This window comes from Podarcis liolepis, assembly GCF_965112155.1.
Source record: "Podarcis liolepis genome assembly, chromosome: 12".
In the NCBI taxonomy this organism is placed as follows: domain Eukaryota; kingdom Metazoa; phylum Chordata; class Lepidosauria; order Squamata; family Lacertidae; genus Podarcis; species Podarcis liolepis.
Genome location: NC_139563.1, coordinates 31,000,173 through 31,027,343, shown reverse-complemented (window position 1 = coordinate 31,027,343; position 27,171 = coordinate 31,000,173). Strand labels below are relative to the sequence as shown.

At 41.6% G+C, this 27,171-nt stretch overlaps 1 protein-coding gene across 14 annotated transcripts in view; it reads left to right on the top strand.

The window, feature by feature from the left end:
• THSD7A (thrombospondin type 1 domain containing 7A) overlaps positions 1 to 27,171 on the top strand; it is a 269,706-nt gene that overhangs the window by 83,614 nt on the left and 158,921 nt on the right. The gene's annotated exons all lie outside the window — the stretch shown is intronic.

The window sequence follows — 27,171 nt, the reverse complement described above, 5'->3', positions numbered from 1 at the left end:
AACATAAGCACGAACAAGCAAAAATGGGTGTATCTAAAAGTAGCTGGGTCAGAGCTGATGTGACAAGATTCCACAAACGCAGAAGAAAAAACATCAGCTGACATCTGGCTACAAAGATTAACATCTGTGGTTGTTTCAGGCTTGTGGTTTGACAAAACAGTCAATTTTTATGCTTGAAAACCAAGCCACTATGTTAAAGGAAACAAAAAATGGTTTCATGACATGGTAGCTATATTTCCACCCAAGGTTGTGCTAACCATTCCCCTACTAAGGTTTAAATTCATTTTTTGACAGCCTCCTGTTATTTCAGATTGGCAACACTTTTCAACCTGAAATCTGTGGTGATGTTGTGAAAAAAGGCCTTTGCATTCTCACTGATGTATTTGCACGTTAGTTTGTCAGTTTCTTAGCAGAGGTGCAATGCCAAAATGTAAAAAATGTTACTTGCCAAGGCAAATAGATTGTGATGCTATTGCAGCAGAATATCAGTCTTGAGGAAAATGATGCCCTCCTGCCCTTTCCACATGCAGCCAATGGGGACTTGTCTGGCTTTGTAAAGTTTTGCATATGTTTCATTTAAAGCAGAAAGCTTCAGACGCAAACATAGCTCATGGTTGACATTTATGTGTATAAGACTATAAAACACTCTGGGCCATAAACCAACGAATGGACTACATAATCTCTGAATATGTTTGTTCCATCTGTAACAGGAATAATATTGACAATACTCATTTTATTTTATTGGTCGAAGGCTGCTCCAGATAGTCTAACACAGATGGAACTGAAAGGAAGGGGCTTAGGGGTTAGTATCATCTGATGCACGTGCACAGGAAGCCAAAAGCATGTCACCTGATAGTTGTTAAACCATCAAAGGACTGCCAGTGGTTCTGAAATGTATGTACAAATAAATCTAACATGGCTAATGTGCAAATGCGGACTGAAAGGCTTTGACTTTGTGACCGTATACATATTGCAGCAAGTGTTCTCAATCAATAAACCATGCATAAACAAGAACATTTGCAGGTACTCTCAGTCATGAAACCAGAATCCATGTCCTTTGTGTTCAGGACAGGAAGAGAGCCATCTCCAGCTCAGCCATCCTAGTAAACCTAAGAAACAATAGAGCCCCATTCTTCAGAGTTCTTTCACTATTTCTCACTGAGGTTGACTCCCGATGAGAGGTATAATTTACCTATTCATTTATTTTCTAGATCAGTGGTTCCTAATTAGCTAATACTGCGAACTCCCTGTTTTTCAGAAGCCAAACCATGGACCCCTTACTTTTGAAAATGTTTATCTCTCTGCAGTAGTTTTTTGTTATGTGAATGATGCTGTGGACCCCCTGAATGGGTTATGCAGACCCTCTTGAGGTCCACAGACCACCAATTGGAAACCACTGTTCTAGATTTATTGCCCACTTGATTACCAAAGATTCAGAGTGGCTAAAAACAGTACATGTACACTCCAAGCAAGAAACACATACAGTGGTACCTCGCAAGACGAATGCCTCGCAAGACGAAAAACTCGCAAGAGGAAAGAGTTTTTCATTTTTTGAGTTGCTTCACAAGACGAATTTCCCTATGGGCTTGCTTCGCAAGACGAAAACGTCTTGCAAGTTTGTTTCCTTTTTCTGAAAACCGTTAATACATGCATTCCTATGGGAAACCGTGCTTCGCAAGACGAAAAATTCGCAAGACGAAAAAACTTGCAGAACAAATTAATTTTGTCTTGCGAGGCACCACTGTATCACTAAAATCAATTAGAAACAGCACTGTTATTATATAGCTTAAATCTAAAGATGCTGTCCCACTAATGAAAGTACATCTGCTGCTGGTGGACTATTTCCAACAGTGGAGGAGCATGGTGTGGGAAAAGTAATCCTAGAGCCTGAGTTTTTCTTTTCATGCAAGCACTTGTACAAGTTACTTTCACAACCTTTTCCTGGCCCTCTGCAACTTCCTCTGCTGTTAAGCCAACCCCCAGGGTATTGTAATGCTGCACTGTAAGAAGTCTTAGGCTAGTGCTTGCTGTTCATAGATCAGCACTAATATACTTTCTCCTTCTGTTCACAGTTGTTTGGATCCAAGCCCATACAGCTGTCAGTTTGGGAGACATTTTCTACTGAACGTCAGGGTTGGGACTTGTAACCTTCTAGCCAAATAGCAGAAGGATAGTGGTATTAAATCTAAAGAAGAGGTCTTAACAACTAAGAAAAATATGATTGAAGGCAAAACATCTAGCTCGAACACTAGAGGTAATGCTGTTGGAGTACAACTCCCAGCGTACCTAACCATAAACCATGCTGGCTGGGGCTGATGGGAGCTGGGAGTCCAGCAACATCTGGAGAGCACTGTGTTGGCTGCCCCTGCCTTTGACCTTGCATAATATGCTGGTGCATATTGTATGATCACCTAGGCCATAGATAGATAGATAGATAGATTTATGAGGCACCTCATAAAATACATTATCTAGGCATTGTAGGGAGGAGAAATAAGAATAAAAAAATAACCCCCAAACTGTATTGCAATAAAAGCCACCATAAGTGCAAGAGATAACCAGCATAAAAAACAAAACCATAAAATGTGCCTGAACTAATACAGAACTAAAACACTAATCAAATAATCCACCAACTGGCTAATGGAGACTTAAAACCAGATCTTAAAAGGCCTGTGAGAACAAAAAACAAATTCTTAACCTGGTGCCAAAAGACAATTATATGGATGCCAGGTGGACTTTCCTAGGGGAAGCATTCTATAGCTTGTGGGGAGCACTGCTAAAAAGACCAACCTTCTGAGAAGGGTCTCCATAGATTATCTTAAGGGTACAGGTGGCTGATCTAGACCAGAGTAGCTAATGTGCTGCCCTCCAGTTATTTTTGGACTCTCGCTCCCATTAGCCTCTGCCAGTACATCCAGTGGTCAGGTATGATGGGAGTTGTAGTTCGACAACATCTGGAGGGCACCACATTGCCTGTCTATGATCTAGGCACTGCCTTATTCTGAGACATACGATTGGAAAATGCCAAGAACATCAGAAGTTTGTTCCCCCCACCCAAAGAATTACAGTATCCTCATGAGTTGCATGAATCCCATTACTGCTTCTGTGCATCTGTAGTATAGTTAGTTTTTGAAATTTGCAGTCATTCTAGTTGGATGGATTATTGATGAAATTGCTGTTCAGATTTGATGACAATTTAATACAGTACATGGTAACTGGGCTGGATGACCTTTGCGACAATTGATGTTGGCCTCTCTCAGTGTTAAGTGACCACTCAATTTATCTAACTTATAGGAAATATTGTGATTGCTAAATGAACTGTCCAAGGTAAAGATATCTACCATTCATCTTGAAAAGGTTCAGTGGACACCAGTAATAAAGAAAGGTCGAAGAGCATGACTTTGTGGATTATTTTTTTAAAAAAACAAACCTAGTGCATTTTCAAAAATAAAAGTGGGACAATGAAGCTGCGATTGAAACGGTGTTTTATTGGCAGTTTGGTATATAAGAATGGAGAAAATGTTCATAAAGCACTAAGAACTCCTAATAGAAGTTTTATTTTTCTTGAATTAATTTCCTCTGCTCATTTCTTTTTCCAGTTTTCAGATTAAATAAATATAAACGTGTTGGGTTCCATGCTAAACATGGACCACAAATAAACTTAACACCACAAAATCCTACACAAACACAGGATTGTGTGCTTTATAGAATGTTTTTGCCATTCCTATGCAAAATTAAATATAGCATTCTCTAGGAAAAACTGTATACATTAGCTATATAAGATGTACCGGTTTCACAATATCCTACACTGGCCTATCATCAAAGACCAAGATGTGTATCTCACAGAGAACAGATGATGAGATACACCTGACCAGAAGTTCCCCAGCAACATCTTCTGGTACCAAGCAGAGGCAATATGTCTCTGAACACCAGTTGGTGGGGATCACTAGTGGGTGAATACTTTAGTGCTCTTGTTATACTTGTGTGCTTTCTATAGAAATCTGGCTGGCCACTATGGAAATTGAATGCTAGACTAGATGAGGCTGAGGTCTAATTCAACAGGACTCTCTTGACCACTCTCAAGACTGTAGCAAATAATCCGTATAAACAAACAAAACCCTTTCACATGGAAAACTAGAAATTAGAACAAAAGATGCTAGATTAGAAACCTTCTCCCTAATATCTAATCTTCTATGTGGAATGATTTTTAATATGAAGGAGCATTCATGTGAACCCTCAATTGTAGACTAGGAGTCTACATCAGGAGTGGCCGATTTTTGGCCCTCAGTGTTGCTGAACTTCAACTCCCATCAGCCCTAGCAAGCACGGCCAGTTACAAGGAATGATGGGAGTTACAGTTCAGCAACATCTGGAGGCCCAATGCTTTTCTACACCTTCTTTAAATCAGTGATGGCCAAACTTGGCCCTCTAGCTTTTTTGGGACTACAAATCCCATCATCCCTAGCTAACAGGACTAGTGGTCAGGGATGATGGGAATTGTAGTCCCAAAACAGCTGGAGGGCCAGGTTTGGCCACCACTGCTTTGAATGGTTATATGCAGGAAGAATAGTCATATACAGATTTTTTGGGGAGGTACTTAATTCATCTAAGTGGTTAGTGATTTATCAAGTTGGTTTTTATGTGTTTTTTATCATGCATGGCTAGATAAGTGCTAGATAATAAAGTCTAAGTTTTAAAACACTTTCATTGTGTTTTCAGTTTCATTGCAGACAAATTGGACTTTTTGGCATTCAATATGCATTAGTGATCTATAAATAATGGGCTAGGGTGCTTAAAGTACAGTAGAATGATTTTCTGATTAAAAGTTCTCTGGTATTGTGGTTTTGGTAGAGAATGCATTCAATCATACAAAAAACGTTTTTCATCATGTATGTCTGAAAGAGAATCTTCTGTCACTTCTTACTGGGCCTCAGAGATAACTTGAGCTCTCAGTGACATCTTTCTGACCGTCCTACGTTGAAATCAATGATTTACCTTCTCTGTTTTGTTGACTCTTGTCAAAATAAGCAAAAAAATACTCAAAACCGTACTTTAGGGATCCCAAGCATCTACATTGGCCACTGCTTTACTTGAGCACTCACGGAGAGAAGTTCTTTGCACTTCTCATTCAGAATGGAAGGGGAGATGGTCATCTAGTCTTGGAATGCAAGGAAATGTGGGTGTGTTAAAGAGGGCATGTTCAGTATAGGAGAGGCCAAGCTGGTGAAAACAGGAACTGAATAGGATGAGCAAGCAGCCTCTCCTGTGTTGTGTATTTTTGAAGGGATATTGGTGGGCTCAGCAGTAGGCACTGGTGGGCACAAGGATGCTTTAACTTGGGAGCTGGGAGGGGGCCTTGGTTGGGAGGGGGCTGGTGATGGTAGACAGGGTTGGAAGCAAGAGACTTCCACTTGCAAACTAGTGTAGATGGAAGTGGAAAGGAAGCGTATAGCTGGGGACTGGATTGGCCTTAAGTAATGAAGCTCTATGTATCTGTAGTAGGTAAGACTGATGATGAACTCTAGCTGTCTTCAGGTGATGAATGCATGGGCAGTCAACATGCTGATGGTGGAAGCAGGTCCACACCTCCCATTGTCTGCATGTTTAAAAGTGCATCTACATCATGTGTGTCCATACATCTAACTTTAAGCGCATAAGGAGAAGGCTTCAACCTTAAACACTTTGACCTGGAAATAATTCCCAGATAATTGGCCATGCTGACTTGGGCTGATTGGAGTTGCAGTCCAACCTTTGGAGTGCCAAAGGTTCTTCATCTCTGCTCTGTGCTACCATTAACTTCAAAACAACACTGAAATGTTGATATACATTTCAAATGAAATATACATGAATATATGACTATTTACTAGTATGCAGAAACATGCTTCTTTTCATTAAATCCAAACTTGATTTAATTAGTCCCATAAAAATCAGGTTAAGGCTACAATGTTATACCCTCTTACCTAAGAGTAAATTCCACTGTGCTCTGTGGGACTTATTTCTGAGTAGAAATCATGGGATTAGATTAGAAGCATGAAGGTCACTTTTATTTTGTGCAGATTTTAATAGGCATCTCTTTGACGCAAATTAATTTGCATCTCATTCCAAACACACAAAAACTTTACTGTGTTTCAGCATCAGGTTATAATTCTACATTGTGAAAGCTAAAGCAAAAAACCCCTGAATGATTATGTTCTGTTGCACACATTGTAGTTTGATTGAAATTTCATTATGGGTTTGTTAACACTGTCAAGTGGAAGGGGTAGGGTAGATTGTCTGGTTGTTAATTAGGTCCCATCAGCAAAATTATTAGCGCAGTAGGCCAGAATTACTCCTGCAAAATGAAAGCTGTAATAATCAGTACTGTATGTAGGTCAAATAGAAGAGCAGGCAGATTATGTGAGCCTGGAGGGTGCCGGGCTGGCCATGGAGCTGGGGATTTCTAAGAGTTCCCGAATACTTGCTAAAACATTGAAACTGGAATTCTGATTGATTGATTTATTTTGCATGTCAACCAGTACCGCAAAGTGACCCAGGACAATTCAACATCTGCAGAATTCTCTTTGAATTGTAAAAGGAGAGAGAGAGAGAGTGGTTTTCTGTTCAGAAGATATGACCTGTGAATCATATGTACATGCTTCAATCACTGGCACTTCCCTCTTCAATCCTTCTTCACACAGAACTCTTGTCAGTTTTTGCCACCTCCCACCTGCTCCCAAGCATGCCTGAAAATCTGTTCCAAAGAGTTAGAGGACCCTCCAGAACAGGGTGGAATGTGACACTGAGGACTGCAGAAGGAAGGGCGAATTGCCACAATCCCCTCCCCTCCCCTTCCATTTATGGAGGAGTCTACTTTTATCAAAGGTCTCTCTATTGAGTGCATCAGCTGGGCCCTACCTCTTGTTTGACGCACAAAACAGCTGTTTTAGCAGTATGATTGAGCCTGAAACTAGTTATCATTCTGGGCTTACAGGCCTTCTGCTGTTCTCCTCAATGATCCTAGCCGTTGTCATGTGACCAGGCTCAAGGCTGAGCACCTGGGAATCAGAGGAGCAGGATCACAGCAGCAGAGCCTTTAGGGGCCTCCATGCAATCTTTGGGTCTTCTGCACAGAATCTATATACACTGTGGGCAAATCACCTTGCGTGTATCCCATTTCTACACACCCTAGAATTCTTGTCTGAAATGAACGTATGCTGAAAATGCATCTTGCTGAAACTTAATCATCCTACTCTTTTCATCTTAATGAAAACTGAATTTTCATTAAGAAAACAGGCTCGTAGTTTACGAAGTCATAGCCTTAGCAATGTGTAGTTTGCAAAGTTGGCCTCTTGCCTGTTGGATCCACCTTTGGGCTTTGAAAATCTTATCTTTGCCTTTCTCCCATGTGCACCCACATCTTCCTCCTTTAATGATCTAATCCTGAAGTCCCTGAATGAGACGATGAGCAATGTTCAGTAGTGTTTGAGCCGCACAAGCTTGGGTAGCTTAGGTGTTTTATATATCCTTTGCATTAGAAATGGAAACACTAAGCCTGTTTTTGCTGCTCTGCTCTCTGAGAAAGCTTCTCTTGCTGCCACCACTTTATTAAGGCCTGCATAATATTTCTGTTTGTGGGCTACAATTATAAATGCGTATTTGTAGCAATAGAACTGTGCATGGTGTAGCATCGTTGTTATATATTCTGAAACTCTGTTCCTCTGCGCAGTCTTTCCAATTAATGTGGTGTCCCGACTTTTTTCTCTCTTGCTTTCCCCGACTTTCTTATGATATTTGCAACCTAAACATTTCATTAGAGCAGATTTTGAATTTAATTGCTTATTTGTGGCACTGGGTGTGTGGGTAAAGAAGGGAGCTCCTGAATTATTCATAGTCCCTCTTCACGCTGTAATGATAATGCTGAACCAGAGTTAGAGGCCTGAGTGCCAAAGAGTAAAATAACATTATTTTCTTTCAATTTGGTGGCTGTATGCAAATCTAGCTTCTTCTTTTTTTTAAGTTTCAAGCATATTGTTGTTTTGCATAATCATGCATTATTCCAGTACATCAAAACAAAAAGTGCATGAATCCAACAAATGCGTATAAAGGTGGAAATAATTGAGGGGTGAGGGCCATGATCCATGCACCCAGCTACGTCTGTTTCTGTGGGAGGTAATTGGCATAGGGTTAATGAGGAAAACTGCTTTGGATCAGTAGCTCCATTAGATGAATTATATCCATTGGGTCTAATGACTTTGAACTAATTGTTATTGCTCCATCTTTCAAAATACGCCTCCTCCCACACATATTTGAGGATGAAATGTCGACAATTAACTCAGTGACACAGACAGTGGTCCAAGCGAACAGGCAACAGGCTATCATCGTTTTTTTTAAAAATAAACATATGTTCGAAATATCAAAAACTGTCAGCAATTGTTATCTTACAGAAACTGATGGATAGAGACTTAATGAGGCTGATTTGTGAAATAAGGCATTGTTTCCACCATAAGCAACAACAGAGGAAGTTTTTTTTTCCCTCCTGATGCTTGATAGGAAACACTGACGTGCCCATGTTCTTTCTTATAATGGGGATAATTAGCTTTATTTTCAGTGACAGTTTTGACAGCATGATGTTTGCATTCCGTGGTCTAAGGACTATTTGATTAGTAACTCCCCAGTGCGTGCTATTTCATTCTTTATGGAAATGTTGTCAGTATGAAAAGGGAAATTCAAAAAGGGGAATAGAACAGAAAATGGGTCACATGTAAGTAATTCAGTCCCATAATGACTTTCCAGTCTAGCTTAATAAAAAACTTATTTTTAAAAGTTTGCAAAAGTAGGCTTCGCATCTCTAACTCTTATCCCTGCACCAATATTTCAGTACAGTAAAGTAGAATGTTAAGCAGTGCAAATACAGTGAAGCCTATTTGTCAAAAGCCTCTGCAATTTCTCCAGATTGCAGTGTTAATAACCCTGCAATCTTCCTTACTATGAAACTTTATTTTGAAATATTCCATCAACATTTAAATATGCCATCAGCATTTAAACATACAACTTACCAATATATGAAACACACAATGCATATAATTCATAACTTTGAATAACTACTTTTAAATCATACCAGACGTATTTTCATGTCTTCCATCATTTCACAAACAGGTAAGCTGGTTTTCATACAAAGGACTCCTGCCTAACCCTCCCCTCCCCTTTATTCATTGCTGAAAACTCTACGCTTTCAGCTGCACACAGAGTTCATTTAATTGGCAATAGACCAGCAGTTCCCTAACTTTCCCCCCATGGACAATATAAAAATTTCTGAGGGTCTTGGCAGACTGCTTAATGATTTTTCTGCCTATTTTGGTCTGGATTGTGGAGAGAGCAGGAGAGAGAGCTGAAGAGCAGGGGGAAATGGACAATTAGAGGCTTTTTAGAGGGTTTTCCCCACTTACGTGATTTTCGCTTATGTGCACGGGATCCCAGAACATAATTCCCCTGCAAGGGGAGGGGCACCTGTACTTAAAGTTTTGCTAAGAGTGTGCACTACTTAATGGCGATTGGGCAAAAGGAGCATTTGAGCTCACAGCCCATTTCATCACTTTTGCCTTCTGTGCACAGGGAAGGCTAAAAAGCATTAAATGGCAGCATTTCCAGCTGAAATCCCTGCTTAAGCCTTGGGCCTTGGGCCATTCACTTTGTACCTCACAGGGTTGTTGTTGGGAACCACATACATTGTCCTGAGCTCACTGGAAGAAATATGAGGATAAAAAAAATGTAATACACAAATTGAGTACAGGAATTCCATTTTATAAAATAGTCTGGCAGCCTGAGCTTTACAGCTTATCTCATTGCCTGTACAGTAGAGCTAAATAATTTTCTGATAAATACAAGCTCCTATGGTTTATGCAAATGTGTGGACTAGATAAAGATTTCATTACAGACTCAAATTTGTAAAAGTTGCTGAATTAACCAAAATATTGTGCTTACCCATTTCCCCACCATATACTACTTCTTTCCTTAGCAAAGAGAAAACCTTGCTGTCTTCCTCTCTGAGCGGCAGCCCAGAGGGCTTGCATTGTCTTGCGTTGTCACATTGTCTGTACCATCTCTTTAACCTCAGTCTGATTCATTTTACCTTATTCTAAAACTAAATATTTGATCCTCTGTCGCTACTTGTTTTCTATTCAAGTTGAGTTATCAATACACCTGAAGACTGGTTTACAACAAAGCCTGGATTAGATGTGAGCTTTGCAGAGCAGATAGATAATACAAGCTTAAATATACAAGCCTAACGTGTTTGTGTATGGAGGCAAGAACAATGAAATTTCTTTCTTTTATTCCCTCAGTGTGCCTTCCTAATCTCCCTTCCGATCCTCTTCATAGCTAAAACCTGGAGCTACTTTCCTAAGCAGTGTTACTCGAACTCAAATACATGTCCCACCTCAAATTACAGTAAACTATGGATATTAGCCTCTCAGATCCCTAAGCAATTAGTCTTCATTCATTTCTTTCCTCAACTTTATCTTTTAAAATACCACATGGTTTTGTATCAGCTAAGGCTGAAAATTTGTACATACCCAGTGGCCTGGTTTATACACCATGCTGAGCCAAGCCATGGCTTATAGAAAACATGCATGAGTATGGGCTCTGGGAGGTGTGCCTCGCTCCTCCCTGGTCATTTTGCTGCTGAACTGAACTAAACTATGGTTTGGCTTAGGGTGTAATCCAAACCTGGCTATGTGATTTAGCTCTCCTAGACAAACAAACAAGCCACACCTTGGCTACAGCTTGTGGTTAGCCTGGGAAGAGCAAAACAATGAGCTCGGGTTCAGACGACACACGAAGTCAAACCATGGCGTAGCCCAGTATGATGCAGCAGCAAAACAACTGGGGGATATCAAAGCAGATGCACTCTGATCTCTAGGAACCTGCAATGAGCACCCTGGAGCTCATTCTATACATGCAAGTGTGGTGGTGGGTGGGAATTCACAAAAATTCAGTGTGCATTCACTTTTGCATTTGACAATCTGCCACTTCTAAAAATGACCTCTGGGAATTGCTTTTTGCATTCCTCAGTTATACATGTTGTTTGCAGCCACTTCATTCAAAATCTGGATAGCACCACATAATAGGTGGAATTTGTAAAATTTTACGAAGGCTTCAGACTCATTAGCTGAGCAGAAAGGGGAAAGAGATGCTGCCACAGCTCTACTTTAAATCAAGACTAAAAATATGCTTATCTCTTGTGTTGTATTTTAAAAAGCAAAACCTCACAATCCTTTACAATGGTGTAAGGCTAGGTATGAGTACCGAATGCTGCCCCAGTGGGGTCAGCAATGTGAAGCAAGGAGGATCATGATTGCTAATTACACAGATACATTTTGTGCCTAATAGTCACAGCACTGTAGGAACTGTGTTTGAAAGCAGCAGTTTTATTGTGCACCTGAATGAACAGCATCATAAACACAACTATGGTCGATCACTAATTAGGTATGAATTACAATTTTTTTTCCAAGGTGTCGGCTGTGGAAGGAGAAATGCCATCTTGAATGAATAATTTCTCCTCTCCAATCTGACCTCCTCCCATTTAGATGGGGAAGTGATAAATCATCGACTGAAGCAGCAGCAGGGATCCTTATTAATAACAACCTTCAGTTCTCCCGGCAGTCACTCCAAGTGCAAATGACAATACAGACATATTTTATATCTCTCCTTCTCTCCATGGAAATGATGAGAATTTTCTGCTGGTAGTTCTTGACAATTTCAGATGTGGAATTTTATAAACCTGTGTTTGAAGCCTCATTTATCTCCCACCTCAGAGATTTCCCCCTTGTTGTTTTGTACTAAGATGGCTAGGCTAATGTAGCTAAATTGTGATATTGGAAGCAGGAGCCAGTTGACAGCTTTGGGCTGCAATCCTGTACTCAGCTTGGCGGCTGAAAACCCACTATTTCAGTGTGCAGGATTGTAGCCTATGTGACTAAGCAGGGAGAATTTATTAATGAATGCTTAGTAAACATTAGTAAGGGAAAGCTGTTCAGGTGATAGCAGTACGTATTTGTATGACCTATCCTGACATTTTACCCATAGATATATACGAAACAGGAATGGCTGAATAATAATAATAATAATAATAATAATAATAATAATAATAATAATAAAAAATTTATCAGTTGCTTTTTGCCATGGCAACATAAAGTGACTTACAATATTTTAAACAAACAGACAAACACACACACATACATACATTAAAACCAGTATTAAAAAATCAAACCAAAAAGATTATAGTGGGGCTGTGCTACAGAGCCATCCTCTTGACCTGCACTTAGCAAGGGGGGCAGGGGGTGGGACAGGGTGTCAGCAAGATTACTTGCTGTGTGAGGTCACTGGCAGGACCAGTGGATTTGCTCTGCTGGTGTGCCTGCTTCCTGTAACGTACACTGCACAACAGTATTCCATGGAACATTTTTGTTTGGCTGAGTTTATTGACTAGGGACCCAGGCTACTGCAATCTCAACAAATCACCATAAACGTAACCCACAATCAGACGTGCTCATCTGACATTTCACATAAAACAAAGCCAAGAATAATATTTCAGAGAAACATTGCATGTGTGCACGATCAATAAAATACTTATCTTGCATAGTGTTTCTTTAGCCTTCCCGCCCATTTATGTGTGTGTGTGTGATTAATATATTGCAGAGATGCACCTGCGAGTTACCCTATAAAGAGATAACATAGGAAGAGCTTGTGAAAAGGTTTATTCTGAGAAAGACCTTAGAAGTCAGTCTCGGAAAGCATTTTCGTGGCTCTCACATATTGCTTTTGTGTCTGCAGCTCTAGCAATTTTCTACATAACCTGCCTACAATGGATAACCCTTTTTATATTCATGGATAAAGGCGCTGTGGTCTAAACCACAGAGCCTAGGGCTTGTCAGTCAGAAGGTTGGTGGTTCAAATCCCCACGATGGGGTGAGCCCCATTGTTTGGTCCCAGCTCCTGCCAACCTAGCAGTTCAAAAGCACGTCAAAGTGCAAGTAGATAAATAGGTCATGTGGCCAGCATGACTAAGCCGCTTCTGGCGAACCAGAGCAGTGCACGGAAGGCCATTTACCTTCCCGCCGGAGCAGTAGCTATTTATCTACTTGCACTTTGACATGCTTTTGAACTGCTAGGTGGGCAGGAGCTGGGACTGAACAATGGGAGCTCACCCCGTTGCGGGGATTCGAACCACCGACCTTCTGATCAGCAAGCCCTAGGCTCTGTGGTTTAGACTGCGTTCCTCATATTCATGGATAGTGATACGGATTTCCTTCTTTTCAGATTTAACCTTCTTTAGAATTTTAAGTTTTGGGTCCTGTCCCATGTTCTTCTTGATAGTGTTGTCAGTTCCAGAAGCAGTGCTTGCCAGATAACTGGATGCACAGTGAGGCTGAGGTGTCGGAAGCAGTAAAACATGACATCATCACATCTTGGGATCAATTTGGCCACAACCTTATTGATTACAGAAGTCAGTAGGCTTTGGTATAGGCATTGGCTATGTATCCCGAATCAACCAGGATTCTTTACTGCTGGCTGATTACTTCATCAGGGTTGGTCCTTGGTTAAGGATTTCCCCCATGAGGCATATCATATAGGGCAATCCCTCCTGGATGCCATTTGGGGAGCTCTATGCCCATTAGCCCCCTTCTGGGGATTTGGAAAGAAACCTTCCCCCGGACCCCTTTACTGGGGTATCCTGATAATTTAATCATGAAGAGGGTTCCTTTCCAGCACCCTTGCTTAGACTAAGGATCCAACCCAATACCTTCATAAGAGAAAATGAGTAAGACCCTGGTCTTGCACTTCTACTGCAAGGAAATTCTTATCCTGTAAGAACTTTCTTCGTGTTTTTCTATTTCTGTATTAATTGGGCAGATGTTACCATTTCTGGTGTGGCCACTGAAACCTGATTCATTGTGCAGTGCTAGTTTGTTTCATCCTCCTAACCCGCCTCATCACTTTGAGACACCCACACTCCTAGCAACCAGGGCTGGTAATAGCACCCAGCATCCTTGGGCTCTTCCCGGGGCTCCATTGGGCCCCACCACCAATGCCTGCTTTGGGATCCCCCATTTTTTAAAACAAAACAAAATGTGCCTGGGACTCCAGGCTGTGCCTAGTAACTGGGTCTTGCCACCATTTATATTTCTCACAATATCCAGAGTGATGCTATGTCAGGAAAATGAGGGGAAATTTAGAGGATGGCTAGACCCAGCCAATGAACACTACATGGAACACTGCTGCTGCACGCTACTAGGTAAGAGTCCAAGAATCGGAAGAGGGGGCACTTTTCTCTGGGTCCTCTCAAAACTGGAGCTAACTCTGCTTGCTATTATTGCACTCGTTGCAATGATCTTACTGTAGTTGGCAAGGATCGCACTGGTAGGACTTGCTAACATGCACCAAACCTTCTTTGTCATACCTGCACTGAGCAGTGGCTCTGGAGTCTTAAACAGTGCAGTGTGGTAGCATCAGGTGCAGGAAAGATGAGCATGGTTCATATCAAATAGACTTGCAGGCCTAATTAGGCACACAGGCCTGGGATTCCTCCCCACTGCATTATGGAGTGCAAAGACTGCCAAAGCCATGTCAGCCAGCAAGGACGTCACCGTAGGATTTAGTAAGTGACTGGGCAGTAATGCGTCAACCTTTTGAAGGAAGGTTTAGATGTCTTGGTCTTTAAATGGACAAACATTACATTTACAGCAAATGCACTAAAGAAGCTCAGCTCAAAACACCAAATCAAGTTAGATCTCATAACTGTAGTGGCCAGAAATTTTCCAATGAAGGTCAAAAGCCCAGGGAACAGAGATGATTGTTTGAACATTTGGCTGTGGTGTCTTAAGGAAGCTGATGGGGAAAGGGACTTACTTTATGACTTGGATCAATGAGAAATGCCTGGAGGTCCAAATTTCAAGAGATATGGAGCAGGCTTATGGGTCTTGCGCCTCAAGGGTCTGTCCTGTCCGGGGACATAATAATTTGCATTTTGTAAGATTCCCAACAAGAGAAGAAGTTTTCAGGGCCCTGGATGGCATTAAAGTTTTGGAGCATAAGGGCAAGGTGTTATATAACTTTCAAGACCTGAGCCTAGAGACCTTACAGAGGAAAAAACACTTTTAATCTGTGTCTTGGCATGCTCTGTATGCAAAAGTTGCATATTGTTTGGGCTGTCTCTTGCGCTCTGACACAGAGGGCAGGTCCTGTCAACTGCACTGAAGTGTTTAATTGATGATGATGAAGAAGAAGAGTTTGGATTTGATATCCCACCTTTCACTCCCTTTAAGGAGTTTCAAAGTGGCTAACATTCTCCTTTCCCTTCCTCCCCCACAACAAACACTCTTTGAGGTGAGTGGGGCTGAGAGACTTCAAAGAAGTGTGACTAGCTCAAGGTCACCCAGCAGCTGCATGTGGAGGAGCGGAGACGCGAACCCAGTTCCCCAGATTATGAGACTACCGCTCTTAACCACTACACCACACTGGCTCTCGATGTGCTGTTGACTGAACTTAACCTAGAGAAACTGTGGGAGGGGACCTGAGGAAGGAGAAGAGGAGAATCAGCTACCCAAAGGAGTGCACAGCATGGAAGAGAAAGAATAAAAATGTTGAAGTAGACTTAAACAGTGCTTGCTAGAAATTAGGTTTCTCAACAGTCAGGAGATCCAGAGGTTGCAATGGATTAGAGCTGTGCAGCTGACTAGTAAGACGGTTGGTTTTATCCAACTCTATGTTAACAAGGGACATTGCTGCAGCATCTATTAGCTGAAGTAATTTCAAAGAACTTTCTTAGGTTAATTTTGCAGTTTTGTCTATTAGGTAGGGATTTGGAGATGGTCCCCCTCTAGATCTGGACTCGTCAATGGCTTTGCCCAAGCACTATTTTTTCAGGGTGAAGGGAGATGTTAATGTCTATTGTGGGGGGATCCAAATCTGGGATTTCTCTCCTGAAAGACGAAGTTTTGGTTAATCTTCAAAGTTTTATTCTTAGATTTTCAATTTTGCAATTTTGCTTTTAGGGAGTACAGGGTTAGTCAGGGACCTGCATGGGAAGCTGGCAACACATTGGCAATTTGTGGAAGGTATTTTGATGATTTATTGGAACCATAGGAGAGAATTTCTGAGCTTCAAAGGTGCTGTTGAAATACAAGCAGGTTTCAGCTTTGGAAATAAATTATTCCAAATCCCAGCTAGTATGCTTAAACATGTCCTGGGAGTCTCAAAAACAATTGCAGCACATATCTAATTTGTCCCTCCAAATGGCTTATTTTAAATAGCTAGGTGTCTTGATTTCAAAGGTGCTGAAAAAAAAAAGTTCTGTGGCCTATAGTACGTGTTGAGGTGTGAGATCTATATGTATTACTATCTACAGAATGCAAGATATGTGTCTTTTGTTGTTGACACCTGTTAGTATTAAAAATATAAACACATGTAATTATGCAAAACAGTCTGGCTTTAGGTTCATTGGAATGCCACTTCTAAGTATTGAATCCATAAATCAAACCTCCTTAATTTAAACAGGACTGCCCCTCCCCAATAAATACTTCAGAATGAAATGACTAATGCTGCCCATGGTTTGTAAGGGTGAAGGTCTTCCAAATGTGAAGGTCTCTCAAGTCCTCTTCAATGTTCCGCTGTCCAGTCCCAGACCACCCAGCAGCCTTGTGATGTCAGAGCAACTAAGCCAATGGCAGTCAGGGAGGACGTGGCACCTCTGCCCTCTCCAGCCACTTGTGATGTTAGAGCAGGTCCAGCACCTGGACAACGATGGCCAAGGCAGGCAGAGAGGTCACTTGATTGTCGAGTGTTCAAGGATGTCAGAACAGGGTGTCTCAGTAGCCTACAAGCTGTGAAAATGCTAGTTCTTTTAAGGTTCATCATTAATGCCATGCCTTAGGCATATAGAGATATTTTATATTCCACACCTCCTGGTTTAATTCCATGTATATCTTCATTCTCAGTAAAAGTGGTAGTGACTTGATAGGTACAGCAGATAGCAAGGGATTACAGCTTTTAAAATGAATGAAGAATAGGGACGTCCTTAGTTTTTTTGTGCAAATGCTTAAGAGAGGTTATGCCTTATGTATGATGACCTCAGGCACTTCTTTCTGCACTGTTTAACTTGCTTCCTTCCCCTCTGTGTCTCACATTTCAGGCCTATTAAAGGCTAACTGAACCCCAGAGGCGTGGGGAACTTCATATCCTCCAACATTTCTCTGATGAAAATAGGGACGTCCTATTCCATAATGATAATTTTACTATTTATACCCCACACATTGGACTGAGTTGTCCCAGCCACTCTGGACAGCTTCCAACATATATAAAAACATATAAAAACATAAAACTTTTTTAAAAATCCCTATACAGGGCTGCTTTCAGTTGACTCAGAGATCAGATAGCTCCATGCCCTCCCCACATTTATCCAATAAAAATAGGGACGTCCTAAGGAAAAGTGGAACATTCCAGGATCAAATCAGAAACTGAGACGACCTCTGTAAATCTGGGACTGTCCCTGGAAAATAGAGACACTTGGAGGGTCTGGAATTTTGGATTGTACATTAACATGTTTGTAAACTGCCTAGAGAGGACATTGTCCTGTAAAGTGCATTATATCTAACAGTATCTCTATCCAACTGCAGCTCCCCCACCCCTCCAATACACATTATTCTGGATCACCTCTGTGGAGATGATACAATAGAAGCAACCCTTATTCTTCTTTATGTCTGATCTAAAAATATACAAGTAGCTTTAAACATTTCCCTGCGTCTGCCTTTTACTGCTCCTTTTTGAAAGGGTAACAGTTCTAGGGCTTCTCTGCACAGAGCAGAGCAGGATGAAAGCCTCTTGGCAAGCACTGTGCTGAATTCAATTTGGCATTTTGCTCTATATGCCGTTAACACTTCTGACTGGTTTAACCATTCTTCCTTAGAATAAAACCTTTAAATCGAAGAGGCCAAGTCACTTCAGAAGCGTTCGTTTTTCTTGTTAGTGTTTTTTCTTTTTCTCTTTGCCGTCACACAACTTTTCCCTTCCCCACTTGTGCTGAATAATAGCTTTTGGCATCTCTGTTGTGTTCATTAGCCTGTAATACTAAACTGACAACAGTTGTCCTTAGAGAACCGTGGAGATTTTCTCTTGCTTGTGATGTGGTACAATTCCCACACTCAGTATAGTAAAACAGGGTTATTTGTCCACTGGCCACAGACATTGGACACATTACACTTCCATACATTTGCTGGGCAATTCGCATATGCCACGATTACGTAATTGGATGGCCGTAGTTTTATACCCTTAAAAGGTGACAGGCTGCTCTGGTATAGAACTGGTGCAAGATGGGTGTATAGGATGGTCCAGTGGCTGGGGGCATGAGGCCATTGATACTTCAGAAATGGGGAGAGTATCTTACATGTGTGTGCCTGGCAGGTTATTCTTTGTATGAGGCTTGTTTGTGTAAAAAACAATGTGTTTTATGTTGGTTGGGATTTTAAATTATGTTGTCTTGTAATGGCCTCTAACTTTATATTGATATTGAGTTTATGGATATGGATACTGTTTGGTTTTTGTTTTTTGTTTTTTGCTTTTCTGTTTCTCAGTGCAAATCACTTGTCATCACTTTTACTGTATTTGTTGTACATATATATATATGTGTGTGTGTGTGTGTGTGTGTGTGTATCTTTATCTACTGTTAACTGCTTTGAGATCTCCAGAGAGTAAGGGCACTATAAATGTTAATAATAATTAATACTTATGGCAATAGTAATAATAATAGTATCCTATATATGTCCACTCAGAAGTCAGCCTCAAATTCAAAGGAGCATCCTCTAAAAGGAGTATAGTATTGCTGCCTAAATAATAAACATTTATTGATGACTAACATATTTGGCTCATTACAAAATGAGATGTGGTGCTCCATTTGCACCATCACTTCTTTCTTTTACAGTTAACCGGTAAGGGACAAGTTGTATATACCTTTTTTGTTAATATGTCATATGTCAGTTCAAGGAAACTTGTTAAATCATTCTTGATTTAATTGTAAAACTGCAATGGCAGCAGTTTTCCTTACTGCTGGAGGTATAAAACCATAAATGCTCTTGTTCTGTTCCAAAACATATAGAAGGAAGCAGAACTGGTTCAGTGACTGCATACTGAATAAATAAAATGTAAAAAAATCCAATATGCGTAGTTTGACATCCATGGCTGCTCACAGCCTTTGATGAAGGCTGTTTTGAGGAAAAGGCCGCCTTTCTGAAGTGACCTGCCAGCAAGCCCAGTAGCCTTATATTTGTTTGTCATTGGCACAGAAGTGGATTTAGAAAACTCACCTGGTTGCCATAGGGGACAATGCCATGCAGTTGAGTGAGCAGGCTGGAGGAGATGGGTGGATTGCTCTACTCCTCTTCCGCCAATCCCCCTGGACCTTTAGCAGTTTGGGGATGCTCTAACAGCACTTAGGATGGAGGACAAGCTGCTGGTGATTGAACATCACTCCCCACTCTGGCAATGCGTTCTTAGAGCCTAGTTTTGCCATAGGAGCTTCTCCTAGGTATGGGCAGAGGATATTGATGGCTAGACCTTGATTGCCAACATTGTATGTCCTGTAGTAAGGATCTTGAGGCATTTTTGCTCAGTGACCTGATATTCATTACCAACCAATTTTTTTTTAAAAAAAGAGAATTTGATTTCTTACTTTAGTTTCCCATGCTTTTTAAAAACACTGCATGGGTTTTGAATGAGTGATATCACTGATATGCTGTTCTGCCATAACTCTTCCCCACCCGTACCCTTTTGTCTGTCTCTCTCTATTGGTTGTGAATTTGCTTTAGAACTCAAGCCCGGTATTCACTCCTTCCAATTGTTAGGGAATAATTTAACACTGAACCTCCCTGGAGCTGAGTGTATACATGTGCAAAGTTCTTTCAAGCAGATTCCTTGATGCAAAATGAATTATTGAATATTATATAATATATTCGAGACCTGCTGCTCAAGGCCTGAATAACTAAAATTTTGGGGTTTTCTGTTTGAGACTTTTGGCATGTTGAATTAATCCCACTGGCTAGAAAGGTTGACTTTGATGACACTGCTTATAATGGATCAGCTGCAAGTACTTTTTGGGGGGTCTTTGATAGGAGTTGTTTTTCCTACAATAACGAAAGGGAGCACCTCCTATCATATCACTTTAGGAGATATATTACTTCATTGGGTGATACTTTCCTATGCCCATCACTCAAAACCTTTCTGATTTCTAATGTACTTTAAAGCAAGATCTGAAGTCTTCAAACGGCTGGTATGACAGGAATGTTTTAAAATTACGTTTCTATGAAGCTGGCGTGTGCAAGTTCTGCTGAAACAGACTTCATGATGTGCTATAAATGATACATTTCCTGCCGCATTTATTCCAGATAATCTCCTGCAAGAATGAGCAAACAGCTTGGCATATGGGGGAAAGATTGGGATGATGGAAGAACAGCAGCTTTGGAAAGCCCTGAGGAGCAATATGAATAGAGTAGTCATCCAGCACTGGTTAAAGAAGAAAGGGCTTCGCCTCCTGAAATTACCTAGAATCCAGGAGTGCTCAGGCACATTCACCAGGCAATATGAACCATCCCAGCCAGCAGGTTCCATTCTGATGGATGTTAGGGACTAGCTCAGGGCAAAGACTGGCTTTCACCTGAACCTAGACCAGGAATAAGAAACCAGTGGCCCTCTAGAAGTTGTTAGACTCCAAGAACCATCATCCCTGCCCACTGGCCATGCTGCCTGGGTTTGGCAGGAGTTGGCTTCTATGGGATCTGGAATGCCCCAGGTTTTGCACTGCTTTCCCATACCTTCTAACTCAGGGTCCTTAGGATTAATGCCTTGAGCTGGATACTTTGGATAAGCTGTAGCCTGATGTGCAGCAACAGAAAGTATTGACTAGGTAAAAGTAGTAAGCCAAGTTCCGAATGTCTGTACTAGGTTGGGCCATTCCAAAGGCTTCATGCTACTTGTCTATTGCAAAGGGTGATGTTATAAATGTTGTTCTCTCCTATATCTGAAGAAGGCCCTGAGGCTTTAGCACCCATCATCCCAGGTATACTCTCAACAGGATACGCTACAGCCTCAGAGCCTAAATATCCTATTTCAGGCTGTTGAGTCTGGTGCTGAAGGCCTGCAACCTTCCATTACAGTTATAAAAACTTGGCTCTCCGGTTGTTTTTGGACTACAACTCCCATCATCCCTAGCTCACGGGTCCTGCCAGCTAGGGATGATGGGAACTGTAGTCCAAAAACAACCAGGGAACCAAGTTTGGGAAACACTGGTTTAGGCAAATGTATGACTGCACCATACAATCCTTTGTAATCTAAGGGCATTCACTTTTGCAGGTTTGAGGAAGACAGGCCCATTGCAAGATTCAAGGAAGCTAGCCCTTAGTATATTCAGGCAGAGGGAGAGAGCAGAATATAGAAAGTTTGCTTAAACATTGGTCCATCTAGCTCAACGTTATTTACACTGACGGATAGCAGATCTCCAGGACTTCAGTCAGGCCCTCTCTGAGGATGCTATGGATTGAACCCTGGATTGAGCCCTTCTGAATGCAAAGCATGTGCTCTAACACTGATTTTACAGCCCTTTACTTTCACATACCATTAAAGCTGCTCCCAGATCTTCTACTGATAGGTCTTATTCCATTGTTTTGCATGGCAATAAAAAAAATCAGTCACACTATTTCATATCTTTCTATGGAAGATTTATTTCTCCCATAGCCTCTGAAGTGCAGGGAATCTGCTCTTCAGTGAAGTTTGGGTGGTACTACAAATTCCCACCCACCAAGCAAAAAGTGTAGCTAGTGAACAGCATATTCCAACACTGATCACACTTGCGGGAGGAAATAAATTCCTAAGACATACTAAATGGCACCCTGAACTGCACTTTAAACGAAAGAGCTGCTGTTCTGCAAGCTGCTGAATACTAGAAGGCTAGAATCATAAGGCTGCAATAGCCTTCAATATACTTAGGTTTAAATTAGTTTTTAAAATCTCATGGCTGAGGAGAGCATTTAATTCTGCATATGGTTCAGGCACTGTTAGATATGCAGTTAAAAGGAGAGAAATATTGGAGCCTGGAGTATAATACTTTCCAGAGAGTAAAGAGAAAACTAATGCCAAACTCTGGAGGGGGGAAATCACCCCAGTAGAGGCTGGATTTGCTTGGATAGAAGCGTTTTCTGAAAGCTGGTGTCTTCTTGAGAGCAAATAGGCTGATAGCCCACAGTTTCAAAGTATGTACACAAGACTAAGAATTATCTCCAGTAGAATCTGGTGGAGATGCAACACTGGAATGGTTCAGGCATAACATTTTTGATCCTTGAAATCATGTGTTGGCGGATCAGGAGCTAGCCATCTGCTTGCATGTTCCCGCTTCCCCCATTTGCAGCTTCCTGCCTGATTTAATCAAGCCATAGTTTGATTAATCAAGCCATCTCAAACTGTAGATTGTGCAAACCCTCCAAACCGGGAGTGAAGACCAGGATCAACCTGTCGAATTGCAGCTTTTAGGGTGCAGGCAGCTGTAGTTCTTGAGAGAACAGCAGAGCAAGCACCATACCTGGAGCCCTGCCATCCATTCTCGGCTTGCCACTTGTGGTCTGTCTGATGGAGACAAATCATGAGACTTGGTTTGGAATGTAACACTAAGCCAAACCATGACTTAGCTCCAGCTAGCATGGGAGTACCACAGCTGGAGGCGATGTGAAGCAGCCACAGTCTTTGCTGCGAGTACTCACACACTCATGCATTCATGCTTAGCCATGGGTTTGGCTTGGCATTGTGTGCAAACCGGGTCAAAGTGTTGTTCTGAAGCCAGTCAGAACATCAAAAGAGCCTTGTTGGATCAGGCCAAGGGACCCACCTAGTCAAGCATCCTGTTATCACAGTGGCCAACCAGATGCCCTTGGGGAGGCTGCAAGCAGAACCTGAGCATAAGTGCATCCTTCCCACCTGCGATTGCCAGCAACTGGTATTCAGCTGCTGGGAATCGCTGCCCACAGGAGCTAGGACAAAGCAACAGGAGCTCACTCCATTGTGGGGATTTGAACCACCAACCTTCCAGTCGGCAAGCCCAAGAGGCTCAGTGGTTTAGACCACAGAGGTCAATATTTCAGCCTCTCATTCTAGATAAATAATGGGAGAAAAAACTGGTAGCCACCAGAAGACTTGGGAGTGTCACTGCAGAAACACTGTGTTTATTGCCTGTTTCAACCCCTTTCGCACCCACCAAATCCCCTAAATAGCTCCTTGATATTGCAAGCTGTGTGTAAAGGGGGCACATTTTCTATCTGCCCTGGGCTGAATAAATAAGCATATGATATCACAGCAGTCCACTGTAACGCCTGTCACGACGCTCATTTTTCTGAAGCCACAACATGCACGCACGCGCGCACACACATACACACACGTCTAAAGAACAACTTGATATGTGAAAAGACTGTTGACACTTAATTAAGAAATGAATGCTCAATATGTTTAATACACATATTGGTCAGGCAAACGTACCGAAGGCAACAAGGGAACCATTACTCTTTGAAGAAATTTGGTTCACAGTATGAAATAAAGACAGGTAGATGGTTAAAGAATGAAAAGCCGTTTATTACCTATCCCCTACCCTTTAACAGGAGTGTTATCAAAAGCAACTTTTTATGACATTTACTTTAATGACATTTTGCCATGCGCCCGTCCTTCCAGATCAGTAGCATTTCATTTCAATTATTGCAGTAACCAGTTCGGTGCTTTTTAAATCAAGTTGCATAACTGTGTTGCAAACAAAACCCACGTGACAATAATACTACATTTTCTGTGTACAAATTGCATCGCTGTTTTGTTTTGTTATTTTAATCGCCACCAATCTATTGAAAGGTTTTGTGGACCAAAGGTCTGGGTTGCTGTTGTTTTGTATAAGCAGACTTAAGGAGTTTATAGGGAAGAGGAGCTTCTGTGAAGCCTTCACGTTACACAATTTCTGCCCTCAGATAACATTTAAAAAGAGCATTTCATAGTTCAGAGCTATCTCTAATTATATGATAAGTAACATGCTTTGTTTCTGCTTTTCTTTTCCTCTGTGTGACTGTTGCCAATTAGCTCTTGTTTTTTTGGTCAAAAGCCATTGTAGGTTCCTTCACAGTGTTTCCCCACCCCCAACCCTTTGGAAAGGCCAGAAATGACATATTCGAGGGAATTGTTTCTAACATTCCACAGACAAAGGCAATGTGTGCTTATCTCTTGCATTTCACTGAACCATTGTTGCTTGCCTTTATCTACACGGTCCCTGCAAGGCTGTTAGAACAGGCCTTAGACCTGCAGAGCCAAAAGGCAAAAGCAAAGGAATGCTTATAGTCCTTAATAGCGTGGTGTGCACTATTAATAGACGGTTTAACAGGCAAAATGTGGTTATGGCCAGTGGCTTAGATTACTTTAAGAAGTGGATTAGATATAAGAGGCCCATCTATTCCAGCATCCTGTACTCCCAGTGGCATGAATGAGAGTCCTGCTGTTGTGAGCTAAGTCATGGTTTGGTTGGTGTTACGACTGAATACAGTGGTACCTCAGGTTACAGATGCTTCAGGTTACAGACTCTGCTAACCCAGAGATAGTACCTCGGGTTAAGAACTTTGCTTCAGGATAAGAACAGAAATCACGCAGTGGCAGCGGGAGGCCCCATTAGCTAAAGTGGTGCTTCAGTTTAAGAACAGTTTCAGGTTAAGAACAGACCTCCAGAATGAATTAAGTTCTTAACCCGAGGTACCACTGTATAGGCTTGCGGTTTATTTTGTTCCTCACAAAGCACAAGCTGTAGCCAAGGTTTGTTCCATGGCTTGCTGCTTGTTGTTCTGCTCTGGGGGAGATAGAGCGGGAAGCCAGTTTGAGATGCAACATTAAGCCAAACAATAGCTTAGTTTACAGCAGCAGGACTGTGAGAAAAGCAAAGCAGTCATGATCTCTTCTCCACCCCCGGGAACTCATATATTTGCTTGTTCACTCTAAAAGTCATAACTTGGCTTAGCATTACATGCAGATGGGGCCATTGTTATAAAAGAGGCAGTACAGGTCAAAAAATTATTCTACAGACGTTAAGTTGTTATAAGGACTGCTTTGCCAACATTACCAGATGCATCAGACATCCAGTTTTCAAAATAGCACACCTTTCTTGTTTTTTCCTAATGGAGAACTAGTAAAAGATGTTTGTAAGCTTTGAAATATTTCATGAATTTTAGAACTTGTTTCTAAATTGATCATAGGGTACTTCTTGATAGTTTTGTGTCAAAAGTTATGCACTTAATGTTCAGGAAACTTCTTGAAAAATAGCAAAGCAATAATGCTTGATATTTCTCTCTCTCTCTCTATTTGATTCAATGTTTAACATGCAGCAGTATAGGATCAGTTAAAATCTGTTTCATCATGCAGGTGGGAGATTAAATTTTGCATGTAATGGTGTTGATTAAAAACCCCACATGTTCTATTTTCTTTATAATCAGCAGCAGTGTGTACATGAAACCCAAGAAACAATTTTGAGTGGGCGTCCACATTGCTGGTGATACATTTCTTAGACACGCATCATTTCATGATGCAGTAATTCAGTTTTACTAGCAAACTGGAGGTTAAACTAACCCCTTTCTAGCCCTGGGAGGAGCATTTGCATGACACACCTTCACACTGCAGCTGACACACTAACGTGTCATGACACACAGTTTGCAAAGCTCTGTTCTAGGGAATCCCAGAGAACAACAGAAGTTCTGTGCAGCTAACCAACACAGATATCGAAATGATCATTGCATATTCCTTCATAGGGAGCGCTGAGCAGAATTCCAGAGGGCTCAATAAAATAAAGCCATTTTGACAGTTGCATCTAGCATGACATTATAATCTAAGCTATGCTCTAAGAGATTTCTAAAGACAGTGCTTGCCACTCTCTGACCTGAGGAGACAAATATCACTTCAGCATTAAATCTGTCACTACTCTTATTTCTGGCATCACTGCATATACATTGCGGTGGTCTGGAACCGAACCCGCAATATCTCCAAGGTATGCCTGTACTTGCTTTGCCACAATCCAAAGATACAGTTATATTAAAAAAGAAAAAGAAAAACATTTAAAGGATTTCCTGCGGTTTTATCATGCTTGTAAGCATAAACTAGAATCAAAGTAAACATCGGGCCAGATAGCCACCTTTCAGTATGCACAACAAGCAATATGTCAATGTGACATGGTGCAGCCCATGTTTTGTCTTATTCAATATATGGCTTCACCATTCTAAGTGATATTGGAGCCTGGAGGACTGATGCTCCTGTTGACAATGCCGTTACTGGAGCTAGCCAATGTGGTGCTCTTCAGAGGTTTTGGACTACAACTCCCATCAGGAGTTTGGAAACCAAATCTTATGTAGAATAGTTGAAATAGCTGTGAGTATGTTTAGCCTAAAGGTAAAGGTACCCCTGACCATTAGGTCCAGTTGTGACCGACTCTGGGGTTGTGCGCTCATCTCACTTTATAGGCCAAGGGAGCCGGCGTTTGTCCGCAGACAGCTTCCGGGTCATGTGGCCAGCATGACAAAGCCACTTCTGGCGAACCAGAGCAGCACACAGAAATGCCGTTTACTTGCCCACCGGAGTGGTAGCTATTTATCTACTTGCACTTTGATGTGCTTTCGAACTGCTAGGTGGGCAGGAGCTGGGACCGAGCAATGGGAGCTCCCCCCGTCGCGGGGATTCGAACTGCCGACCTTCTGATCGGCAAGTCCTAGGCTCTGTGGTTTAACCCACAACGCCACCCACATCCCCTTATGTTTAGCTTAGAGAAAAGAAAATTAAAAGTAGACATGAGCACTACTTGGTTATTCCCCCATTGCTTGTTTCCAGCTGTGCAAGGGGGAGAACAAGGGTGTGCGTTGGTGGCCTTGCTCCCCTCTTTCCTGTTCCCAGTGGCTTACCCAGTCAATTCTCTTTGTGTTTGGTATGAACTCGCCCAGCGGGGAATTTATTCTTCTCGTGTTGGCTTCCTGCACAATTTAGAACCCTGATCATGATGGATTCTAAATTCCATAAGGAGCCAGGGTGAGTAGAGCAGGCAGAGGTCCATTGCAGAAGTCCAGCTCACATGCATGGGGAAAGCTCAGAGGATTTAGAGGTGAC